The sequence below is a fragment of the Muscardinus avellanarius genome, assembly GCF_963383645.1.
Source record: "Muscardinus avellanarius genome assembly, chromosome: 20".
In the NCBI taxonomy this organism is placed as follows: Eukaryota; Metazoa; Chordata; class Mammalia; order Rodentia; family Gliridae; genus Muscardinus; species Muscardinus avellanarius.
The window spans coordinates 9,397,522-9,421,569 of NC_137806.1; positions in this window are offsets into that span (position 1 = coordinate 9,397,522).

The window sequence follows — 24,048 nt, forward strand, 5'->3', positions numbered from 1 at the left end:
TCCGGAGGCTGAGACGGAGGATCGCAGTTTACCCACAGCCTCTGCTAATTAGCGAGGCCCTCTGCAACTCAGTGAGACCCTGTTTCAAAATAAAGAATAAAAACAAAATAGGGCTGGGGGTGTAGCTCAGAGGTAGAGTGTCCCTGGGTTCCATCCCCAGTACCCCCCCCCAAAAAAAATTAGCTAGTATTTTTTTTTTTTCAGAACTGGGGATAGAACCCAGGGACATTCTACCTCTGAGCTACACCCCCAGCACCCCCTTTTCAATTCTTTATTTTGAAACAAGTTCTCACTAAGTTGCAGAGGGCCTCACAAGTTGCTGAGGCTGGCTGCAAACCTGCTGTCCTCCTGTCTCAGCCTCCAAGTACTGGGATGACAAGTGTGTGCCATCACGCCTGGCATCTTTAGCTAGTTTAAGGTCAAGCAAGTCTTCTTTTCTTTTGGTACTGGGGATTGAACCAAAGGGCATTCTATCTCTGAGCTACACGTCCAGCCCTTTTAATTTTTACATTTTGAAATAGAGTATTGCTCAGTTGGTGAGGGTCTCATTAAGCTTTTTAGGCTGGCCTTGAATCTGTGATCCTCTAGTCCCAAGTCTTCTCCCTCCCCCTCCCCCGCCTCCTCCTCCTCCTCCTTCTCCTCTTTCTTCATCTGAGCTATACCCCTAGCTATTTTTACTTTTTATTTTAAAACAGGATCATGTTGCCAGGCGTGGTGGTGTACACTTGTAATCCCCACGCATGGGAGGCAGAGACAGGAGGATCGCGCAGGTTTGAAACCACTCTCACTGGCTTAAGAGACCCTGTTTCCAAATAAAAAATATAAAATAGGTCTGGGAGTATAGCCCGGAGGTAGAAGGGTTCCATCCCTAGTACCACCAAAAAAAAAAAAAAAAAAACACCAAAAAACAAAACACACACACACACACACACACACACACACACACACCAAAAAAAAGTATCTTGCTAAGTTGCTAAGGCTGATCTTGAACCTGTGACCCTTCTGTTTAACATCCCAAGTGCGCACCACCATGCCTTGCTACATCTCTACTTTCTTTTTTTTTTTTTTTTTTTTTTTTTTTTTTTTTTTTTTTTTTTTTTTTTTTTTTTTTTGCAAACTATTTTTTTTTATTGGTGCACTGTATTCATACATCATAGTGGGATACAAATTTTTGTAGACATACATGCACACATTGCCCAGTCAGCCCCCACCCGATCCCCACCCCATTCTCTCCCCATCCCTCCCTCCCATGCTTGGCTTAGTGGTTGACATCTAGTATTATAGCAATTTATCCAAAATTAAAAATGATAATCTCACATAACAGTTTCATTTGTCTGATACCAAGCTTTTGATGACTTAAAGATAACATTTCAATATTTCTTTTTGCTTTCTTTCTTACCAGAGAATATTTTTTTCTTTTTTTTAGGTGAAACTATCATATATTTATTTTTCAGAAAAAAAATCTATCCTGATATGGAATATGGACTCTAGATACCCAAAACAATCTCGAAGCAAAAACAAAGCTAGAAGATGTATATTTTCTGATTTCAAACCATATAAAGCTACAATAATTGAAACAGTGTAGTACTGTTCTAATACAAGCCTAGAGCTAACTTCTTCCCTATATTGTCAAGTTATTTTTGACAAGGTTTCCACGAACATTTGGTGGAGGAAATACTAATCTTTTAACTAAATATTGTTGAAAAATAATAATTACATGGAAAAGAATAAAATTGGACCCTTACCTAATCCCACATACAAGTATTAACTCAAACTAGATAAAAGACCTAAATATAAATCTTAAGACTATAAACTTTTAGGAGAAAATCTGGGTCATAAAACCTCACAACATTGAAATTGGCAGTGATTTCTTGGATATGATTTCAATGGCACAGGCATCAGAAGAATATACAAACTCCCTAAAAAATAAAAAAAAATATTGTATATCCAAAGACAATGTAAACAGAGTTAACAGTTAATAGAATTGGATAAAATATTTCCAAATGCTATATCTGAAGGTATATTAATATTCCAACTAGAAATCCTAAAAATTAACAACAATAAAGGCAAACAATACAATTTAGAGATAGGTAAAAGACTAACATAAATAATGAATCTCCACAGATAACCAATCTTAGTTGTCTGTTGGATGGAAACTCTTGTTTCTCTGGTTCTGGTGAATGTTACCTATTTCTTCTTTGTAGTTAATCTCTTTGAGTATTTTCTCTAGCGCTGGTTTTGAAGACATAAATTCCTTCAGTTTCTGTTTGTCATGGAAGCTTCTTATTTCTCCATCTAATTTGATAGAAAGTTTTGCTGGATAGGAAATTTTTGGCTGGAAGTTGTTTTCTTTCAGAGTTTGGAATATGTTACTCCAAGCCCTTCTGGCTCTCATGACTTGGTTTGGGAAGTCTGGAGTGATTCTAATTGGTTTGCCTCTGAATGTCAGTTGGCCCTTTGTTTTTGTTGCCTTTAAGATTCTCTGCTTGGCTTCCACATTGGTCATTTTGACAATTATATGGCGTGGGGATCCTCTTCTCCGATCCTGTCTAAAGGGAGTTCTATAAGTTTCCTGGATCTGTGTATCAACCTCTTGCTCTATATTTGGAAAATTTTCTGCTATTACTTCCTTGAAGAGATTGTTGATCCCTTTGGTATCACTTTCTTTTCCCTCCTCTATTCCAATTATTCTTAGGTTAGCTCTCTTAAGATGGGCCCATATTTCTTCAATGTCAGATTCCTGCTGTTGGATATCTTTTTCTAGATTAGAAACTATGCATTCATTTTTGGATTGCTCATCTTCTAAGAGCGAGATTCTGTTCTCCATGTGGTCTAATCGGTTGTTTGTGCTTTGAATTGAGGCCTTTACTTCATTAATTGCATCCTTTATCTCTTTTTGGCTCTCTCTGAGTTCTTTTCGAAGCACCTCTATTATTTCTACAGTTATTTTCCTGATTTGATCTTCTAGAAATCTCTGATTTTCTGTTTTATCGGGTTCTGATGTTGTGGGGTTGTGCACATTCATTACTTCAGTGTTATTCCTCTTTCCCATGATTTCGGAGGTTTGTGCCTTCTCTGGGTTCTTCCCTTGGGTCACTATGGCTTCACTTAAGGTGCTCTGGATCTCGGGTCTGTATTATCTCAGACCCTACTACTCCTTTACTGGGTTGTATCACAGAGTCTCCGACCCAGGGAGTCGATAGAGGCTGCTTTAAACTATGGGGGGTGCCAGGTTGCACGCTCTCCTATGGTGTGATATCTCTGCCACCACCACTCCCTCACTGGGTCAAGTCCCAGGAGGCACAATACTGGGATTTCTCCTCTGTGGCCCGCAATTTGACTCACTGTTCTTGAGTACGTAGATGTAGCTGTACTGGACTCGGTGAATTCACTGCTGCTGCCGCCGCCGGTGGCAATATGGCGCCTCTGCCACGCCCTCGGCCATGAGGCTGACGTATTTTTTCTTCTCTGGTTTTGATTTCCACTCTGAATCCCTGCAGCGTGTGCTGAGCTCAGCCACTGGGAGCTTTAAATGCTGTCTGCGCCGAAAGATCCCGCCTGGCTGTTCCGCATCGGCTCACCTCAGCTTGCTGTAGCCGTCCGCTGAGTTCGCCGCTGCCGCCGGCAGTATGGCGCTGCTGCTGCGTCCTCGGGCGCGTGTGTCTCCTCTGTGGCCCTGAGCTCTGTTCTCAGTCCGCTTTCTCTCTGGAGCCTGGTGGTTTTTTTTGTTTTTCTGGTGATGGTGTTTTCTGGCTATGAAAGGCGCTCTTTTTGTGGTAATGGAGATTGGTTGTTAGCGGGACTCTTAAGCCCCGCTTTTCTCGGTCGCCATCTTCCCGGAAGTCTCACATCTCTACTTTCAATACCTGCTCATGATGTCGCAGCTGATAATCGGAGCTTCCTTTTTTTTTTTTTTTTTTTTTTTTACTAAATTGTATTTTTTGCAGAACTGGGGATGGAACCCAGGGCTATTCTACCCCCAAGGAACAAACCTGGCCCTATTTTTTATTCTTTTTATTTTGAAACAGGGTCTCACTAAGTTTCGGAGGGCTTCACTATGTATCTGAGGCTGTTCACGAACCAACGATCCTGGTCCTCCTGTCTCAGCTTCCCAAGAACTGGAATTACAAGCATGCATCACTACTCCTGGCTGGGGCTCCTTTTTTTTTTTTTTTTTACCCACCCCTTGTCTCTCCCCTTAGCCCTTGCCAGCAACACCTCCTCAGGATTCTTTCTCCTCTTTTCTTTATACTCAGCATCCTTGGTGGTCTTGTCTCTATTGGGCTGCCTCCATTTTTCATAGTAAAGAGGACGCTCAGTGGTGGCCCATGGATTCCTGCACTCTGCACATGCCCTGCCCTCTTTGTGTAGATGTAACCTGTTTTTTTCTTAGCTTATTTTTTTAAGGGGTCTTGTCTTTTGTCTTTTTGGACTAAGGATTGAACCCAGGGGGTGCACTCGCCAGACAAGTGCTTTGCCACTGAGCTATACAGCCCAGCCCTGTTTTCTTCTTGATAATCAGATCAGATGCCATTTCTGTGGGTTGGATCACTAGAAGAAGCATCCTGAGATGCTGGGAAGGAGGTCTTTACTCGCCCTGTAACAGAACCCTGGCCAGGTTCCTTGTTCTTTCCTGGTGCAGCAAGCACTCCAGACTCGCTGAGCCCAGCATTGCAGGGATCCGACGCCAATATCCTTTAAGAAGAAACAACACAGGTGGGCACAGTGATGCAACCTATAAATTCCAGTACTTAAGAGGCTGGGTTTGAGGCCAATTTCAGCAACTCAGAAACCCTGCTTAAAAAAAAAAGCTGGGCATGGTGGCTCACACTTGTAATCCCAGTATTCGGGAGGCTGAGACAGGAGGATTGCGGTTCAAGGACAACCTCAGCTACTTAGTGAGGCCCTCTGCAACCCGGTGAGATCCTGTTTCAAAATAAAGAATAAAAAATAGGGCTGGGGGTGTAGTTCAGAGGTAGAATGCCTCCTGGGTTCTATCCCCAGTACCACAAAAAATTTTAAAAAATTTTAAAAAGGAGGAGGCTGCAGTATAGCTGGGAGGTAGAATGCACCTGGGTTCTATCTTCAGTACCAAAAAGAAAAAAAGAAAAAAAAAACAAAAAAGAAAAAAAGGAAGGAAGGAAGGAAGAAGAAAGGAAAAGAAAAGGTGTCTCACTAGAGACTGTTCTTCAGCTATCCTGCATTTCCAGACTTGGGCCTCCTGGATGTGCTGAGACCCCATCATATGCAGCTGAGATGGTGGTGCATGGGACATACCGGGTCTTGGAGGACGGACTGTAACCGTGTAGCGTGCTGTCCTCGAGCACCATAGGAGCCTTCTTGCAGGCCGTTCCGCCGGAGTGTGGGACATCCGGGCCGCAGAAAGACCACGTGCTACGCTTCCGTGAACTTGCCCTACGTCCCGCTCCCCGGCAGTGGGATGTCCTGATGGAGAAGGCTTCTCTGGGCAGTGATGGTGCTGATGGAGTTTGCTCGTCTTTGCTTTGCAAGTCCTTGGCCGACTGGCCAGCTCAGTCATCTCTGCTTGTGAACCAGCTGTAGACCTGATCTCCAGACTATTTCCCCTTCCATTTGCAGTAAAGTCCACTGTAGCACAGAGTGCCGCCCGCGGGAGGAGTCCCCCTCCTTCGGAGCTGCCTCTGAAGATGGATGGAACCACACAGGCCTCTTGCCCCTTCCGCCTGATGTGAGTTTATCCTTATCCCAGGCCTGTTTTTCTCTCTCCTCCACTCATCAGTCACAGGGAATTTTCTGAGAAGTCAGACATGCGTGTCTCGGAAGAGGTGGTGAAGCAGGAAGAACAGGCTCCAGGAGCCGGCGGTCTACTTGCATTTTTAGGATCCTTCAGAGAAACAGAACCAACAGGATGTGCGTGTGCGCACATTTGTTCTAAGGAGTTGGTTCACGTGGTTGTGGAGGCTTGGTGAGTCCAGAATCTGCTGGGCACGCTGGCAGCTGACCCTCAGGAAGGGACTGCAGTTGGAATGCAAAGGGTGATGCCGCTGGGCTCCCTCTGCTCAAGGAGGTCAACCATTTTTTCTCTGCAGGTTGACCACTGATGGTTCGAGGCCCCCCTGCACCATAGAGGGTAATCTGCTTTCCTCAAGGTCTACCAGTGTAAACGCCCCCACAGAAACATCTAGAGTGATTTTGAACTCACTGTCTAGGCTCGGTGGCCAGCCAACTTGACAGGTAAATTTAGCCAACACAGTATTTATGCATTTTCCCAGTGTCTAATTTTGCAAATGAGATAATGCTCAGCTCATGTAGTCACTGGTGTCCCGTGAGCAGGATTCAGCGTCTGCCAGAGCAAGTATCAAGCAAGGAGCTGCTTTTCAAGTGGAGAAGGGTTGGCAGCCAGAGAGGCCGTACTTGGACGTCCTGGGGACCTTCGTGCACTTGTATTAGAGTCCGCTGGTGCTGGAGAGGGCACCGACACAGGCCGTGCATAAATGTTCCCTCTGCCATAGGGCTTCTCACTCACAGACTCCGAGCGGCAGAGTGTCTTGTGCCACAACCAGAAAATTTCTCCATCTGGCGCATCTCAAAACTGGCAGCGTGGATGCATCAGAGGAGCGGATCTGAGTATCCTGTGTTATCTCTGAAACCACAGGTCCATGGAAAATTGAATCTCTTCCTTTTGTAGCAAGAACCGTAAAACATAGCAGTTTGTCATTAATTTCTGACATCTTTTGAGCCTTGGGTTCCTAGAAACTTCATAATACGGAAAGACCCTAAACATTCATGGATTGATTTCCTAGCCCCTGAAATGTATGTGTCCTACGGAGGCAGGAGCAATATTCGCTAAGTCCTGCTCAGCAGTTCCGGGTGGCACTGTGTCACCAGCGAAGGAAAGACAGGGACGTCCTGTGAGCAATCCAGATGGCGGGGTCCTTGTGGACTGGACTATGACGGGCAGGACAGCCAGCGAGGCGCCGCAGGTGGATGTGCACTGGGGTCCTTACCATCTGAAGGCAACTCGATTTGCTACTTAGAAGGGAGAAGAAAACCAGGTTCCAGGATGATAGCTGTGTACCAAGTGCAGGGACTTTTGATTTTGATACTTGTCCGGAACTATGGCTGCAACTGATATCACCACGTGACTGAATTCTGTGTCTTCTATAGCTGTTCTTTTTTCTTTTTTTTTTGTGGTCCTGGGGATGGAACCCAGGGGCATTCTACCTCCGAGCGACACCCCCTGCCCTATTTTTTATTCTTTATTTTGAAACAGGGTCTCACTGAGTTGCAAAGGGCCTCACTAAGTAGGTGATGCAGTCTGTAAACCGTGATCCTCCAGGTCTCAGCCTCATGAATGCTGGGATGACAAGCGTGCACCACCACGCCCCGCTTATAATCAATTCAGCTTCTGCATCAGCCAGACACATGTTAATGAGTTCAATGTTAATGTGGTAGAAAATGCCACCCCGCATCCTTAGTTACCCGATGGCTGCACCAGCGTCTGGAACTCCCCCAGGGCTATGTCTGTGGCTCTTTGGAGTCACTGTCTTGGCACTGGGAAGGGATGGCTCCACTAGGCTGCCATGCCATGTGAGATTCTGCTGGTTGGTGATATGTCTATTATGTATATACACGTTGGGGCTGGGGAAGGAACTATGGCTAACAGAGTTCACAGACTCAGTTCTGTTGAGGCCAGTGCAGGAAAAACTTGGGCCCTGATGCCATCTGTCATCTGGTCTCCGTGAGCTCCTTCTGACCTGGGGACCACAGCAGCGTCTGGGAGGATTCACGGCATATAAGTCTGCCATGTTCCAGGGTGCCCGCTCGGGGCTTTCTCCCCAGTGTTTTGGGTCCTCTGGGTCTTGGCCTCTGAGCACTATGTTCTGATTCCCTGCTGGGATTTTGCCCACCAGACCTAGAATTTTTCCTGCTTCTGGATCTCAAGAAGCAATGTAGGGACCTGCATATTTATTGCAATCCTGGGGGCCTTACACTGTGCCAGGACCATAGCTCCTACAGGCCAAAATGCTCCGATGACCACCCAGCCTGCAGCTCACGAGGGTAGCTATGACTGACCACCATGTCCATCAGAGTCCTCCACTTCTCTGGGATCCCATTTCCTTGCCATTAAAACTAGGGAGCAGCGGGGCGTGGTGGCGCACGCTTGTAATCCCAGTACTTGGGAGGCTGAGACAGGAGGATCTGGGTTCGCGGCCAGCCCCACCTACTTAGTGAGGCCCTCTGCAACAGTGAGACCCTGTTTCAGAATAAAGAATAAAAAATAGGGATGGGGGGGTGCAGCTCAGAGGTTGAATGCCCCTGGGTTCCATCCCCAGTATTGCAAAAAAAAAAGAAACAGCAAACAAACAAACAAACAACAACAACAACAACCACAAAGAAAGCTACGGAGCCTAATACCCTCTTAGCCTCTCCGACTGCTAGTTCCTGTTTGCAGAAAACATCAAAGAAGAGTTTTCCCGGATAACTGTGAACATCTCACTAATGGAATCTTACTTTTTAAAAATTTCTGTGGTACTGAGGATGGAACCCAGGGGCATTTTACCTCTGACCTGCACTCCCAGCCCTATTTTATTTTTATTTTTATTTATTTATTTTTGTGGTACTGGGGATCGAATTCAGGGGTAGCCTATTTCTGAGCTTCACCCACACCAACTCTATTTTTTTTTTAATTTTGAGACAGGGTCTCATTAAGCTGTGGAGGGCCTCACTGAGTTGCTGAAGCTGGCCGTGAACTTGTGATCCTCCTGTCCCAGCCTCCCAAGTGCTAAGATCACAGGAGTGCACCAAGGACATATCTTGGGTGTGGTCAAGGTGCAGCTCCGCAGGTGATATGGAACAGACCCCTCCAACACTCCCGACTTCTAAGCCTTCAGCGAGTTCCCTTTCCCCGGGATTCCAGCAGAGTCCTCATTTACTGACAGCTCCTGGTGAGCTGGTTTTGTTTTGTTTTGTTGTTTTTTTGTTAGCCAACATAGATAGCTGGAATACTGCTCCCGGTGCTCAAGCTGGGGCATCAATTCCTGCATCTGGAGAGAACCCACCTGTGTCCTCAAATTCTCCCTCATCAAGTTCTATATTTTGTTGCTGCAGATTATTTCCCAGCAAGGTATATTGTTATACCTATCACTCTACTCATCATAACTTCCTTTTGAGGAAGTTCATTTCTCCTGTGCCAGCATTTTTCTTTCTCCATCTGGGCCACACTGACACACGGCTCTCACCCGGGCCCAGAGCGATGGGAGCTGTAGAAGGGACCTGAACTGGCCTCTGCTTATACACCTCGACCTGCAACCTATGAGCCAGGGTCCCCCTTTTTTTTTTGTAACCGGTAGAAAGCAAACAGAGTCGGGTGGGTTGAAAACCGCATGCGTATCTGTCACCTTTATAACCAGTTCCTGGCCTGACCCGTACCTGCCTCAGGAGCCAAGGAGCTCCCGAATTGAACAGCAGCTGGCTTTCTGCCCATGCTCTGGCTGGGTGTTCTCAGTCTCTGTCCCGCCTTTGTCTTGTTAATTTTTAATTTTATTTTGTGGTGCTGGGGATTGAACCTACAGGTATTCTCTGAGCTAACCCCCAGCCCGATTTCATTTCTTATTTGGAAACAGGGTTGTCTAGGCTAAGCTGTCTAGGCTGGCTTCGAACCTGCGATCCTCCTGTCTCAGCCTCCCATGTACAGGGATTACAAGCGTGCGCCACCACGCCCGGCTCTGTCTCTCCTTTGCCATTGTGTTCAGGGCTCCAAAAGCCCATCACAGTCTCTGGTTGTGGCCGGCGTAACCGAGCTGCTCACTCTCTAGCACCTGCCTGACTTGCGTGACTTCCAGGACCACTCGTGGTGACAATCTGAGTCGCCGCGATGCTGCCCTGTTATATAGATTATGCACCTTCTGTGTCTCTCTGGCGTGGGGATTATCCTGGCACTTCTCAAAGATGTGAGCAGTTCAGTTCCAGAGTGTCGGCTGACGGTTTATTTCCTCTGGGGCCACTCCAATTACCTTAATATGTCCGGGTCCCATTGGGAATGGCTTGGCATGCTGCAGTAGGGGAATTAAAGAGGGTTTAACAAAGAGATGTTTACAACACTGTGCGCAGGCTTGAGGGAAACCAGCTGGGCCGCACGGCACCCCTGGGCTAAAAATCCACGGGGTACAGTGCGGCAGCCCTGGGCTGGGAAGATCTGATGTAGGTCTGAGTGGTTGCCTGAGACTGGAGAGAGAGCCGGAGCTGGAGGAAGAGGCTCAGGGAAGACGGTCCGTAGCCCCGGGAAGAAAAATGCTGCTGCTGCTAATCCTCAGCTCCTTAGAATGAATAAATACCGGCTTCGTTCTTTTTCTGCCCTTTAGTTGTCCCCAGTGCAAGCAGTAGGAAACAGCAGGACAAGCCAGCCCTCCCCTTTCTGGTTTGTTTTGGGTGTCCTACCTCTCAGCCACACCCCCAGCCCTTTTTATTTTATTCTGAAACAAGGTCTTGCTAAATAGCTGAGGCTGGCCTTGAACCTGCAAACCTCCTGTCTCAGCCTCTCAAGTACTCTCAGTACTCCAGGCGTGCACCGCCATGCCTGCTGGGGACATCTTGAACAAGGCTGAGCAAGTGATTCTCCTTGTGTGTCACCCAGAGTGGAGAGCGCAGCTCGAGGGACAGATGGAGACAGTACGGGCACGGGCACGATACCCAGACACCAGAGCGACTGATGCTGGAGGAGGAGGAACCAGTCTTTCCCCTCTGCGAAGACAGAAGAACAGTCCATAAACAGTTACTGCAGTGGTCTGGACAAGGTCTCAGGGCCAGTAAAGACGAAAGCACAGCCGGGGGTGGGGCACTGGGATTGAGCCCAGGGCCATGCTGCCTCTGAACTATTCTCTCAGTCATTTATATATATTTATTTTTGTTTTGAAATAGGTTCTTGGTAGGTTCCTGAGAGACTCTTGTGTTGCCGAGGAGGCCTAAGCTTTTGCTCTTCCTGTCTCAGCCTCCCAAGTCCTGGGATTACAGGAGCGCACGCCACGCGGACTCTGCTCACTCTTCTTTGGGCTTTTTGCAAGCTGTGGCTGAGGCAGGGAACTAACTTCCCTGGAAAATAAAACACTTATCGTAGTCGGCCATCACGATAGACTGTAGTGGGCAGAGGAATTGTGGTTGGGAAACGCATTTAGTTGGCTTTCCAGCACTCAGACAAAATAAGCTACAAAATGTGAGGGAGGAAAGGCTAATTTGGCTCCGGGCTTCAGAGGTTTCATTCAGGGGCGCTTTGTTCCTGTGATGGCGCGGTGCATCATGGCAGGAGTGAGGGGCAGAGGGAATCTGTTCACCTCATGACCAACCGGGAGCAGAGAGAGAGACAGAGAGGGAGAGAGAGAGGAGAGAGAGAGAAAAGAAGAGGGAAGGAGGGAGGGAGAGAGAGAAGAGAAGAGAAGAGAAGAGAAGAGAAGAGGAAGAAGAGGAGAGAGAGAGAGAGAGAGAGAGAGAGAGAGAGAGAGAGAGAGAGAGAGAGAGAGAGAGAGAATCAATGTGGAAAGTGGGGCCGAGTCAGCCGTGAGTCTGGCCGGGTCTTCAGGACCTTGGGCGTGGAGGCTGGGTCTGCGCTCAGTCTCAGCCCTGGAGATCCTCATGGCCCCGTGCGCAGCCTCCCTGGCAGAAGAGGCCGCGGGGTTTCAGTCTTGGGTGCTGACAGTCAGTCTTCAGGTTGCTAAGGATGCCCCGCGGTTGCCATGGTGTCCTGGTTGGCAGGCCTTGCGACCGCGCAGTTCCTGTCAGGCCTGGTACCCTGTGCCTGGTGCATGTGCTGCCCAAGGCCCCGCGTGTGCAGTGCCCGCCCGTGTGCCCGAGAATTACGGTGCAGTGTAGCACCCCGTGTGAGAGCCACACCGAGTGTGCGGCGAGAGTCGAGTCCCTCTCTGGCTTCAATGGAACCCCCACTTCTTTTTTTTAAATAAAAATTCATGCTTCTACAAAGATGAATAAGCAGCCGGAGCGAGCTGGCCCCCAGACTCAAGCAGAACTTCCTGAGCCCAGGGGTGAGCCGCACCGGTGTGCAGCGGAGTTACGTCTCTCTTTGGAACCCTTTCTTTTCTTTTTCTTTTTCTTAAAAATTGTGCTCCAAGCCGGGCGTGGTGGCGCATGCTTGTAAACCCTGTGCTTGGGAGGCTAAGACAGGAGGATCACGCAGATTTGAAGCCACCCTCAGCTGGCTTAAGAGACTCTTTTCAAATAAAATATAAAATAGGTGTGGGAGTGTAGCCCAGAGGTAGAAGGCCCCTGAGTTCCATCCCCAGTACCACTATAATAATAATAATAATAATAATAATAATAATAATAATAAATTGTGCTCCATATAAAATACCACTCTGAATTGCAGCGAAGACTGGCCTGAGGGTCCAGACCAGAGGCAGGAAGACCAGCGAGGTCAATGCACTGGTCCAGGCTGAGCATGGCCCCAGACTAGGGTCTGGATGGGGGCAGAGTATAGAAATGGCAGTGCTTTGCCTAGACGTGGTAAATGAGGAACTGTGTACCACTTATTAAGGGTGTGGGCAGAGATAAGGTAGGATGGTAGAAATAAAAGAAATAGGTAGAAAGGAGACAGACAGGGAAGGAAAGAGGGAGTGTGCATAAATCTAAGGGCCCCACGGTCACCCTCACCTTCACTCCGGAAGCCCGTTTTCCCCTAGGCCTGAGCACTTAAAAGGCCCAGTAAATCTCAGAGCACTGTAGGTCTTGTTAACTAGTACCTGTTAGCTTACAGGACATATTTTTAGACTGCTCAAAAGAAGGCTAGAGACAGATATAGCTTAGCCCAAACATATGGGTACAGCCCAAGTGGTGTCCATCCGTGTCAGGCTGCAGGTTCTGAGAAGCAGCAGGCCACTGTCACCTGCTCTGTGCTCCACCATCAAAGGACCTGAACTCACTAGGCTGCCCCACCCCACACACTTCGTATACTTTCTACTTACAAAGTCTCCTTCAAAAACAGGCCAAGGCCAGGCATGGTGGTGCACGCTTGTAATCCCAGCATTTGGGAGGTGGAGACCAGAGGATCGTGGTTCATGGACAGCCTCAGCTACTTAGCAAGGCCCTTTGCAACTCAGTGAGACCCTGTTTCAAAAAATAAAAAGAATAAAAAATAGGACTGGGGGTATAGCTTAGAGGTAGAATGCCCCTGGGTTCCATCCCCAGTACTGCAAAAAAAAAAAAAAAAAAAAAAAAGGTTCCATTAAAGTCTAAGAGGGACTGGACTCCTGCTGCATACACACCAGGCATGGGGTGCAAGACCCAGGTGGTGATGAGGTTGAGCTTGGACCCGGCCTCCATGCCTGCACCCTCCTGCAAGTCCTCCCCTTCAGGCCTGAAGACCCGGCCAGGCTCCCAGCTGACCTGGCCTGAGACTACACCGTGCTCTGAGCTCCTGGTCAACTGACGGCAGAGCAGCTTCCATGTGGAACCATCCCGCCTCCTCTCTCTGCCCGGAAATAGCGCACATTGTGTAAAATTTGAGTGAAATTTGAGTGGAGTGTTAATGAATAAAGAGCCTACCTTGGTCAGGCTCGCAGTAAACATTTTTGAAATGACCAAGACCGTGGGATCAGAGCCTCCTGAAGGGTGAGGCTGGAGCCGGGGTCAGCAGGGCAGGGATTGGGGCCTGCCATGAGGCAAGGCCATTGCTGGAGCCAGTGAGGCTGGCATCAGAGTCTGCCAGGGGGCAAGGCTGGCAGAGGGGCCTTCAGGAGTGGGAACAGAACTTGCAATATGGCATACACAGAGAAACATCACAGAAAATAGAAAATCAGATGCTTTCCCTATATGCAGAAACTAGGAAGAAATGGGTAATGGGAGGAGAGCTAGTTGAAGAAAGGGCCCCATGGAAGAGCAATCAAGGTGACCAATAAGAGGGGATGGAATGGGGGAAGATGGAATCTCTTTAAAACGCATCATGTACATAAACAAGTGTATCAAAGTTAATCACCAAATCAAGCTTGGGATCGAGGGAGGGGGAGGGAATGGGACGGGGACGGGATAAGGGCCAATTGGATGATATATGCTTGTATACCCTCACAAGTCTTGTATTCCACTGTGATGTTTGACTACAATGCACCAATAAAAAATATATTAAAAGATGACCTCTCCTCTCATCCTTCCATACTTTGTAAAGCAAACACTTCTCACCAACTCTCTCTCTCTCTCTCTCTCTCTCTCTCTCTCTCTCTCTCTCTCTCTGTGTGTGTGTGTGTGTGTGTGTGCCTGTATGGGATTATGCACAGTGCTCAGGTTTTCCTGGCACACTCTGGTGAGCTCCTTCTGTCACCACTTGGTGTCTGTTCTGATTTCAGTACCTGTGCCGTGCTAGGTAAGCATTTTTAATAACCTGGGCATGGCCTATGTCAAAGATGGTGTGACTCTCATGTCTTGGGCAGCATAAGATAAATGGAAGATATCAGAAACAGAGACAGAGGTGACAGGGACAACTCAAGTCTCCAAAAGAATATGTGAAACCTGCAGGACTGCTTTGGACATCCAACTGGGGCACAGAGAAGAAGGCTGGAGCCCATCTGATCCAGGTCTTCCCAGCTAGAAGATGCGGCAGGCATGGGGGCTGTAACTAGGGTGTGACGACCGGTATCATGGAGTAGGAAATGCAAGTTCAGGGGGTTCTCAGAGAAGGTGCAGGAGGCCTCCTAGACATATTGTTGACTTGGCTTCTGTCTTCCTCTAATCTGCGTCCTCCTCCTCCTCCTCCTCCTCCTCCTCCTCCTCCTCCTCCTCCAGGGAGTCCAGCAGGGTTTTTGGGAAGTTTCTGCACCTGCAGACCCCCACAATCTCCCCAAAACCAGGTGTCCACAGCTCGGGGAGAAGGGGTGCAGTCCTTCTTAATTCCCAGTTCTGGGAAATATGGTAGGAGGTTCTGCCCAAGGGGACCCTCTGAGAGAGCGCGGAGGCCAGGTCTTCAGGAGCTGAGGCTGGGAGGATGTGTTCCTGAGGGTGTTAGACAGGGGTCCCTGCAGTGTTGTACTTCCAATGACTGAGGCTCTCGTCTAAAAGGAATTCTTTGCCTTGACAATTCCATCCGGGCTGTTGGGGTTTAGTCGTACTCGATTCTCTTGCATGTAGAGCCAAAGAAATTATTTGCTAGCTATTGTGAGAAGCTCTGAATAAGACCTATAGGTTGTTAAGCTAATCTAGGACCAAAGCAAGAAAGAGGGCCGACCCGACCTGCTGAGCACTAGTACGATTCCTCTGGATTCTTTTTGTGGAGTTCAAAGTAGCAAGCGCTCCTGCTAGTGCAGAGAAGAGGGGTCCTTGGTGTGTAGGGCAGGTGACAGCTGATGGCTGCTACCGTGGAGAGGAGGAACCTGATCAAAGAGGAGCCCCGTACCTCTGGGCTGCTAAGCGGTGATTCACACAGTCTTTGAGGGCATGGAGCTCATGCCACGATCAGCCAGCCCCCTGACTCCTTGTATTTTATCACCCACAGTGTTAGGCTCTATTTCCCAGGTTTACGTCATGGTCCAAGATGGCGGTCTTCACCCATCATGCTTGTATTCCAACCAGCAGAAAGGAGAAGAGAGGAAAAAAGGGCTTGCCTCTTTCTTTAATGGCATCTAGAAGTTGTGCACACTGTTTCTGTTATGGTCCAATTGGCCAGAACCCGTTGGCAAGGCGCCGAGTCAGTTTGCCAAAAAACGTCAAAGAGGCAACTGAGAGTAAACATGGTAACAAATAACAGTTGTGTCAGGATCTGTAGAACCCGACACGCGCAGGGCGTGAGCGAAGGCAGGAGCTCTGGCTTAACCCAGGCTGAACTCATGCCGAAGACCTGGCCCCGGCCACGTAGGGCAAAAGGCCAGGAGTGCCGGGCAGGTCTACACAGACGGTACACTTAGAACTTCCCAGGTAGTGGCGGCCAATAGGAGCGAGGAGAGAAGCCCCGTTTGTTCCACTCCACGCCCACGGGCTTCAGACAGCTGACAGCAGCTGGCAGGCACCTTCCCTGCCCTCCTTAAGCCTTGCTGCCTACCCTGTGGGATTTAGGATCGTTAGGCATTGCGTTATAAATAAACTTAAAGAACACCCATACCGCAGCCTCACCTCACGGCTCATTTGTGTGACTATTTGTACCACCTCCCACACCTGCTCTGGCATAATTAAAAACACCACCATCCTTTTCAGATAATAAACTATAGCAGGGTGTGGTGGCCCACGCCTGCCATCCCAGTACTTGGGAGGCTGAGACAGGAGGATCTCAGGTTCCAAGCAACTTAAAGTGAGTCTCAGCAACTTGACCCTCAGCAATCTGGTGAGAGAGACTTTGTTTCAAAATAAAAAATAAATGATAAAAAAAATTAAAGCCAAGCCAGGAGGGTTCCAGGTTCCTGGTCAACCTCAGCTACTTAACAAGGCCCCCAGCAACTTAGTGAGACGCTGATTTGAAATAAAAAGTAAATCAGGGCTGGGGTATAGCTCAAAGTAAGAATGCTCCTGAATTCAGCCCCCAGCAAACAAACAAACAAATGAAATAAATATAAAAATAAAAAGGGTTGGGGAGTATAGCTCAGAGATAGAATGCCTCTGGTTTCAGCCTCCAGTACCAAACAAAACCGAAACCAGATACTAAATTCTGTACATGGGTCCCCTAACTGTCCCTGTGGGCCAGGCCTCTTCTGTGGCTTATACTGACACCCTAGGCTCAGGAGATGTCTTTGAGGAGATAGAGAGGTGGAAGTCTGTCCCCATCTGCCACCTCCAGCTCACCTTTGGAGCCCATTCAGAAACTTGGAAAGGGTCAACGGCAGACCACCATTCCTCCTGCGCTAACTCCTGGAGTCCAGGGGTGCTCCTCCTCCAGGTGATGGGGGGCACCCTAATGTTAGGGTGTCACCCGCATGGCTCTGCAAGCCATAGAAGGCATTCTCTGGGTTCAGGAGAGGTGCGATACTCAGCTCCTTCCCTTGGAGCTCAGCAGGTGTGTAATACATGCAGGGACAGCCAGGTGGGGACGGAGCTCACACAGGAGGCTGTGGGCGGCCTCCGCTTTAGAGGCCAAAAAGGAGCCGTGCAGGTCAGTTTCAAGGCCCCCCCTCACAGATGGGGGAAAAGGCGGCCTCGGATCTGCCTGGACAGAGAAGACACAGGGCTTTGAGGGTGATGTCAGCGAGGTTCGTGAGCACGCAGACCTCTCGTGTCGACCAGGTATCCTCATGCACCTGGGTCCCAATCTGACATCAGGCATGATACAAAGCTTTAAAGAAATTGAAGTCAGGGGTCAGGGCTGTTTGGGGCGGGGCTTGTTTGTGTGCTGGGCTGTCAGGATGATGGATTTGAGACAGATTAACCCCTGGGCTCCTTGGCCCAGCAGCCCCGGGAGTGGGGACTTCCTGCTCCCTGCCTGAGTGTGGGGCCCCCTGTCCCAGCAGATGCCCCCTGGGCCAATTGTTCTAGGCCCCAGAAAAGTGAAAATGGGCCACTGCCAAGGCAGCCAGGCTGGGAGCCCCCTCTGCGCCCCAAGTAGAACAGAGTCGGGAGGGCCGCTGTCCAGCTTCCAGGCATCCTGTGGGTTTTACTGGACCTACCACTTTGTCTTTTATTTTTATTTTTTCTTAAGACAGCAGAGTGGTAATGTTCCTAGTAAGATAAACACTCGCCTTCCTTGAAAGGGCCTACGCTGGGTTCACCCAGACGCCGAGAGCGTCCCTCCTGTGCCCCTTGACCTGCAGCCTGGGAATGGGTGAGGGCTTCCTTCTGCCGTCCTGGGAGGAATTAGCGGGCCATAATGGCTCAATTCTCTGCCGTCTGCTATTTAAAACAACGGGTTCCTTCCTGTTTCCTACGAGCTGACTGAGGCTTCTTCTGTGTTGGAGAAGGAAAAAAAAAAAAAAAAAAGAAACTTGGGAATAAAGTACCGTCTCTGAGACTGAGAGGACCACACATCCTGCCCGCGGTGGTAAAGAAACCCCTGTCTTATCTCTACAGACGGCTCTCATTTGGTGTTGGTGGCCTGGCTCTGTGACGTATTTCCCCAATACTTAGTTCTTTTAAACTGGAGGGGAAGGAAAAAAAAATCTCTCTAAAGTCCAGCTAGAATCATCTAAGAAATGGAATTGTTCCTAGGGAGCTTGTTAAATCTTTGCAGAAACCTCTCAACTGCAAATGTGGCTTCCAGGAAGGGAGAAGGTAAGACCCTGTGTAGAAGGGAGAATGGCCTGTGCTTTGATTCCTGTCCATCACCCCAGGGGTTAATCTGTCCAGCCACCTCCCTGGGGTGGCCCGACCCCCCCCCCACCATGGCCTGGTCCCCCAGGGAAGCTGGGGAGGGCCAGGGGCAGTTCTGCAGGCTCACTCGGGCCAGTGTCCCCCCAACAATGGCTCTTCTCTTTTTTTATTTTGAGGAGGAGGAAAGATGTATTGGGGCCCATGGTTCCAGAGGTTTAAGTCCACAGGGCTAGCCCAAAGCATCAGTGTCAGTGGCAGCAGTGGCAGGTAGAATGGAGAGCGCTGCCCTCTGATGTCGTGGGGTCTGGAAGCTGCTCCCACATCGTGGCGGCCGGAAGTCGCTCCCACATCATGGAGGCCAGAAGCTGCTCTCCAACAATGGCTCTTTCTGTTTCTCACACCAGTGCAAGGGATGCTAGGAAGGCAAGCAGGTTTTCCGGGTCAGCAGCAGCCAGAGGGGACACCCAGAGGGTTACCTGTGGCCATGCTCAGCTCTGTGGCTCTGGGGGCCAGGGCGTCCTGGGGGAGACCGGCCAGCCTGAACAGTGCTCCTTCACCCGGCCACAGGGTGATGTGCTCCCCCTGCTAGGACGCGTCATTTCTAAGTACAGGTGGTCAGTGATAGGGCAGGAAGGAGGACAGAAGGAGGCCCGAGGGAGGGGACAGCCCCGAGAGCAGGAAGCAGAGTGCTGGCTTGCATGGTTAAGAAATGGATCGGGTGCCTTGTGGGAGCCCACTGATGGTCTGTACATAACTGCTGTGAGCGGATGGTGCGGCCGGAGCATGGACCCGAGGGCCCAAAAGCTAGGCAAAGCAGCCAGGCGTGGTGGCACACGCTTGTAATCTCAGCATTCAGGAGGCTGAGACAGGAGGATCGCAGTTCACAGACAGCCTCAGCTGAGATCCTGTTTCAAAATAAAGAATAGAGAGCCGGGCCACTTTCTACTGGACTTTGCCTTGAACCTTAGGTCTTCCTATCTCAGCCTCCCGAGTACTGGGATTTCAGGTACGCACCACCATGCCTGGCTTTCCAGTTAGGTTTTGCAAGGTCTCAGGGAGGCTGGCAAGATTCATGAAGAGGAGGTAAGGCACTGTCTAGCCACTGGTGTGAGCCAGCCTGTGTCCAGCTCCCATCCATGCGAGGTGACTTTGGCAGCCCAAGGTCACGGGCAAGGTCAGGCTGGCTTCATTTGATCCTTGCATACCCGGAGCTCTCCCAGCATGGAGAAAGGCAGGAAGGCTGTATTCTGGACCAAGCGGAATGGCCCACTGGGACTCTGGAGCCAACAGTTGGATATGGGAGAAAGCATTCTTTTCTTTGCCCCTCTGAAGGACCACAGGTCTTTATGGGAAAGGAGAGCCTGGCTGGAGCCTTCAGAGATCTGAACCAGGGCAGAGGGGCCTGCCCAGGGGACGGTCGGATGAAATCCCCTCGCTCTCCTCAAACAGATGGGAGCCCTGTCCAGAGCCAGCACAGTGACCTTGGTCAGTTTGGTGCTATTGTAACAGAAGACAGGAGACTGAGTAACTTATAAAGAAGATAAATCTATCTCTCCTTGCTCTGGAAGCTGGAAAGTCCAATAGAAAGTGGCTGGCATGCAGTGCGTGCCTTCTTGCAACAGCATCCCACAGAGACAGAGTGGAGACAGACAGGGAGAGAAAGGGAGGGGGAGCGGAGGGCATCAAACCCACCTATTTATTTATTTACTTATTTTTATTCTTTATTTTGAAACAAGGTCTCACTGAGTTGCAAAGGGCCTCTCTAAGCAGCTGAGGCTCTCCGCAAACCCTGACCCTCCTGTCTCAGCCTCCCGAAGGCTGGGACTACAAGTGTGCGCCACCAGTCCTGCAAACTCCCCCTTTTATAACAAACACGCCCCATAATAATGACACGGGCGGGGGCGTGATCTTCACTTCATCCAAAGCCACAAAGATTTTCTCTATATTTTTTTCTAGAAGTCTTACAGTTTTAGGCTTTATCTTTCGGTCTGGGGTGCATTTGATAGACTGAATCCTGCCCCTCCCAATGAAGTCCGTATTTGAATCCCTCGGATTGTGAATATGCTACCTTACATGGCCAGAGGGACTCGAGGTTATGAATAAGTTAAGTGTTTTGAGATGGGAAATTATTCTGAATTGTCTGGGTGGGTCCAAAGGTATCACAAACATCCTTATAAAAGGGGTGTAGGTGGGTCAAAGCGCAGTAATAGGCGATGTGCGGGCAGGTGTGTTGGAGCGACTCAGACAGGTGTCCAGGAGCCAGGGTGTGCAGGTGACTGCTCAGGGCCAAAGAAGGCAAGAAAAAGGAATTTCCCCCAAAGTCTCCAGAAGGAGCACTGCCCTGTTTGTACCTTGAAGGTAGACTCAGGTTTTTCCAAACTGTAAGGTAGTATATTTGTGTCTCTTAGAGGGCTAAACGTGTGCTTAGTTGTTACAGGAGCAACAGGAAGCTTAATATGTCAATGCAAGAGACACAGATCCACTTGAAAATGTCTGTACTGACGGGCAATAGGCGTATGGCTCTGCACAGTGGGTGACTTTTACACAGTGTCCTCAGACCGGCACAGGGAACACTGCAGCACCCAGAGGCTCTGTGGTGGTCCCTCTCTCCTGCCCTCTGCCCATCAATCCCCTCATGGCTCCCGAGCGCCTGGCTTCCGGCACTCCCAGGCACAGCCGCTGCCAGTCATTTTTCCACACTCCATCACACTGCTAGCAAGGTGGTAGAAAGCGCTTCTGACCTCACCACAAGACAGGTGGAGTTGAAGAGAGCGGCCTATGTTTCCCCCAGTTGCAAGGATTCCCTTTAATGGCCTGAGGCCCCCAAATTCTTCCTCACCACCAGGAGAGCAGGGCCGTGTCCAGCACTGGGGGAAGTTTATGGGCTTGGACGTCTCTCCTTTTGAGAGGCCCCAGTGCTCCAGGCCCCGAGTCACCACATCTTCTTCCTTGGGGCCCTGGTGCTGAGCTGTCCTGGCAGAAGGTCCACTGGCCTTTCCAGGTCTCTCCTCCCCTCTCAGACTGGAACACTTGTAGTTTCCGTGGCCAACTCCGCCTCCTTTCAGAGCAAAGCTTTGGGCCTGGGCTTGCTCCTTGGACGCCACTGCCCCGTGTTTCCATCCACCTTAACCGCAGGCCCCGCCACGGAGGCCCTTCCCTTACGGCCACATTTCACCTGGCCGCATTATTTTGTTGTTTTTTTTCTTATTTGAGAAAAATAAATTATTAAGCAATCTTGTTGAGGAGATCTTAGAGAATGAAAGATATCATGTTCTCTTTATAATGCCTTAAGAAAAAAAGAGGAGTCCTTGTCTTAGATGCTTTCTACAGGCAATGGGAAATCGCCTTTTAAGTCAGCTCTCTCTCTCTCTCTCTCTCTCTCTCTCTCTCTCTCTCTCTCTCATTTTTTGTTACAGGGGATGGAACCCAGGGACATTCTACCTCTGACCTACAATTCCCAGTCCTTTTTATTTTTTATTTTGAAAGTGGGTCTTGCTGAGTTGCTGAGGCTGGCCAAGAACCTGTGATCCTCCTGTCTCAGCCTCCCAAGCACTGGGGTCACAGGTGTGAATCGCCACGCCCAGCTTAACTTGCTTCTCTGCACCCACCTCACCATTAACCAAGCAATCAAACTATCAAACTATTTCATTTATTTATTTATTTATTTATTTATTTATTTATTTATTTATGGTGGTGCTGGAGATTGAACGCAGGAGCATTCTATCCCCCGAGCTACACCCCCAGCCTGAATTTTTTTTTATTCTTTATTTTGAAACAGGGTCTTACAAAGTTGCAGAGGGCCTCACTAAGTAGCGGAGGCTGGCCTTGAACCTGTGTTTCTCCTGTCTCAGCCTCCCAAGTACTGGGATGACAAGCGTGCGCCCCCACACCCACCGATGTATTTCATTTTTCCCAGTCCATCTCTCCCATTTGCTTCCTCTTTTCTGCCTGGATCCCCGGCACACACGAGGACTTTAGTCACTCTGGCCTGGTCCTCCTCACCTCCACTGACTTCCTCCAAAGACACCTGCTTCCTCTTCTTTTAAACACACGGTCTTGGCTGGAGGTGTAGCTCAGTGGTTAGCCCTTGCTTAAGTATGTACAAGGCCTGCGTTCCATCCCCGACACTGAAAAAAGAAAAAGAAAAAAGAAAAACACTGTCTTCATTGAATGGCTCAAAACCTTATCACCACTCCACATTAGGGTTAACCTTTGGTAATCTGTAGAGTTCGATTGTTTAAAAGAAAGCATTGATGGAGACTTCACAGGGATACATGCACCAAGGAACGTGGAGTTTGAGCACAAGGAAGACAGGACTAACTTGTTCTGTAGGTGGCACATGCCTGTAATTCCAGCTACTTGGGAGGCTGATGCAGGAGGATGGCAAGTTTGAGGCCGGCCTTGGTGATTTTTTTTGTTTGTTTTGTTTTGTGGGTCTGGGGATGGAACTCAGGGATACTTGACCTCCAAGCTACAACCCCTGTTTTTTTTTTTTATTATTCTTTGTTTTGAAACAGGGTCTCACTGAGTTGCAGAGGGCCTCACTAAGTAGCTGAGGCTGGCCATGAACCACGATCCTCCGGTCTCAGCCTCCCGAATGCTGGGATTACAAGCGTGCACCACCACGCCTGGCCAGCCTTGGTGATTTACTGAGACTGTCTCAGAATAAAAAAGGACTGGGGTAGTAGCTCAGGGGAAGCACCCCTGGGTTCAAAATACACTACTAAAGTCTTTCTGTGTTTTTCTAAAATTGAGGTTATAGTATATTAGTATCTTAATAAAACTTTCTTTGCCTAAGAGCATATTGTAATCAGTTTCTGCATCATTAATTACTCATCTACATGATTATGTTTTTTTTCTTGGTGGTACTGGGGTTCCTGGAAACCCTTCTACCTCTGGGCTATACTCCCAGACCTATTTTTATATTTTTAAAATTTGGAAACAGGGTCTCTTAAGCCAGCGCGGCTGTTTTCGAACCTGCACGATCCTCCTGTCTCCGCCTCCCAAGTGCGGGGATTACAAGCGTGCGCCACCACGCCCGGCAACAATGTGATATTTTTAATTGAGGCGATGATATTTTTTCTCTGTACTTATTTTTCATTTTGTATTTTTTCTCTGTATTTATTTTTAGTCACTTAGGGGATTTCTATTTTACTGTGTGTGTGTGTGTGTGTGTGTGCGCGCGCGTGCGCGCGCGCACGTGCTGGGGATTGACCAGGGACATTCTACCTGCAAGCTACACTCCCAGCCCTATTTTATTTTTTGCAAGGAAACAAGGTCCTGCTTGGTTGCCGACAGCCTCGCTAAGTTGCTAAGGCTGGCCTTGAACCTGCGATCCTCCTGTCTTAGCCACTCAAATATTGAGATTGCAGGCATGTACCACTATACCCATATGTTAATAATGCTGGGATAAACACATTTTTTTTTTCTTTTTGTGATATTGGGAATTGAACCCGGCGACACTACCACCGAGCCTGCGATCCTCCTGTCTCGGCCTCCCAAGTCCTGGGATCGCAAGCTTGCGCCACCTCACTGACACAATCTGTTCCCACCTGCATGTCGGGAAGACTCAAAAAGAGAGAAACGGAATCATTTTTAGGGTTTATTTTGGAGAAGGGGTTGGAGGGAGGGAAGATTTCAGTAGAACCTCTTTCTCTACTTTAAAAAGAAAAATGAAGACCACAAACAACCCTCCCCCTGGAAGATTCTTCTGGGGAACTTTGTTCTGAAAGCTGTTACTCTCGCCAGGTTAAGGGGATGGGAAGGAGGGCGGGCTGGGGCCCAGCTGCCCACGGGGGCGCGCCCAGCACCTGCACTGTGCCCACTTCTCCTCCAGGAAGTTCCGGT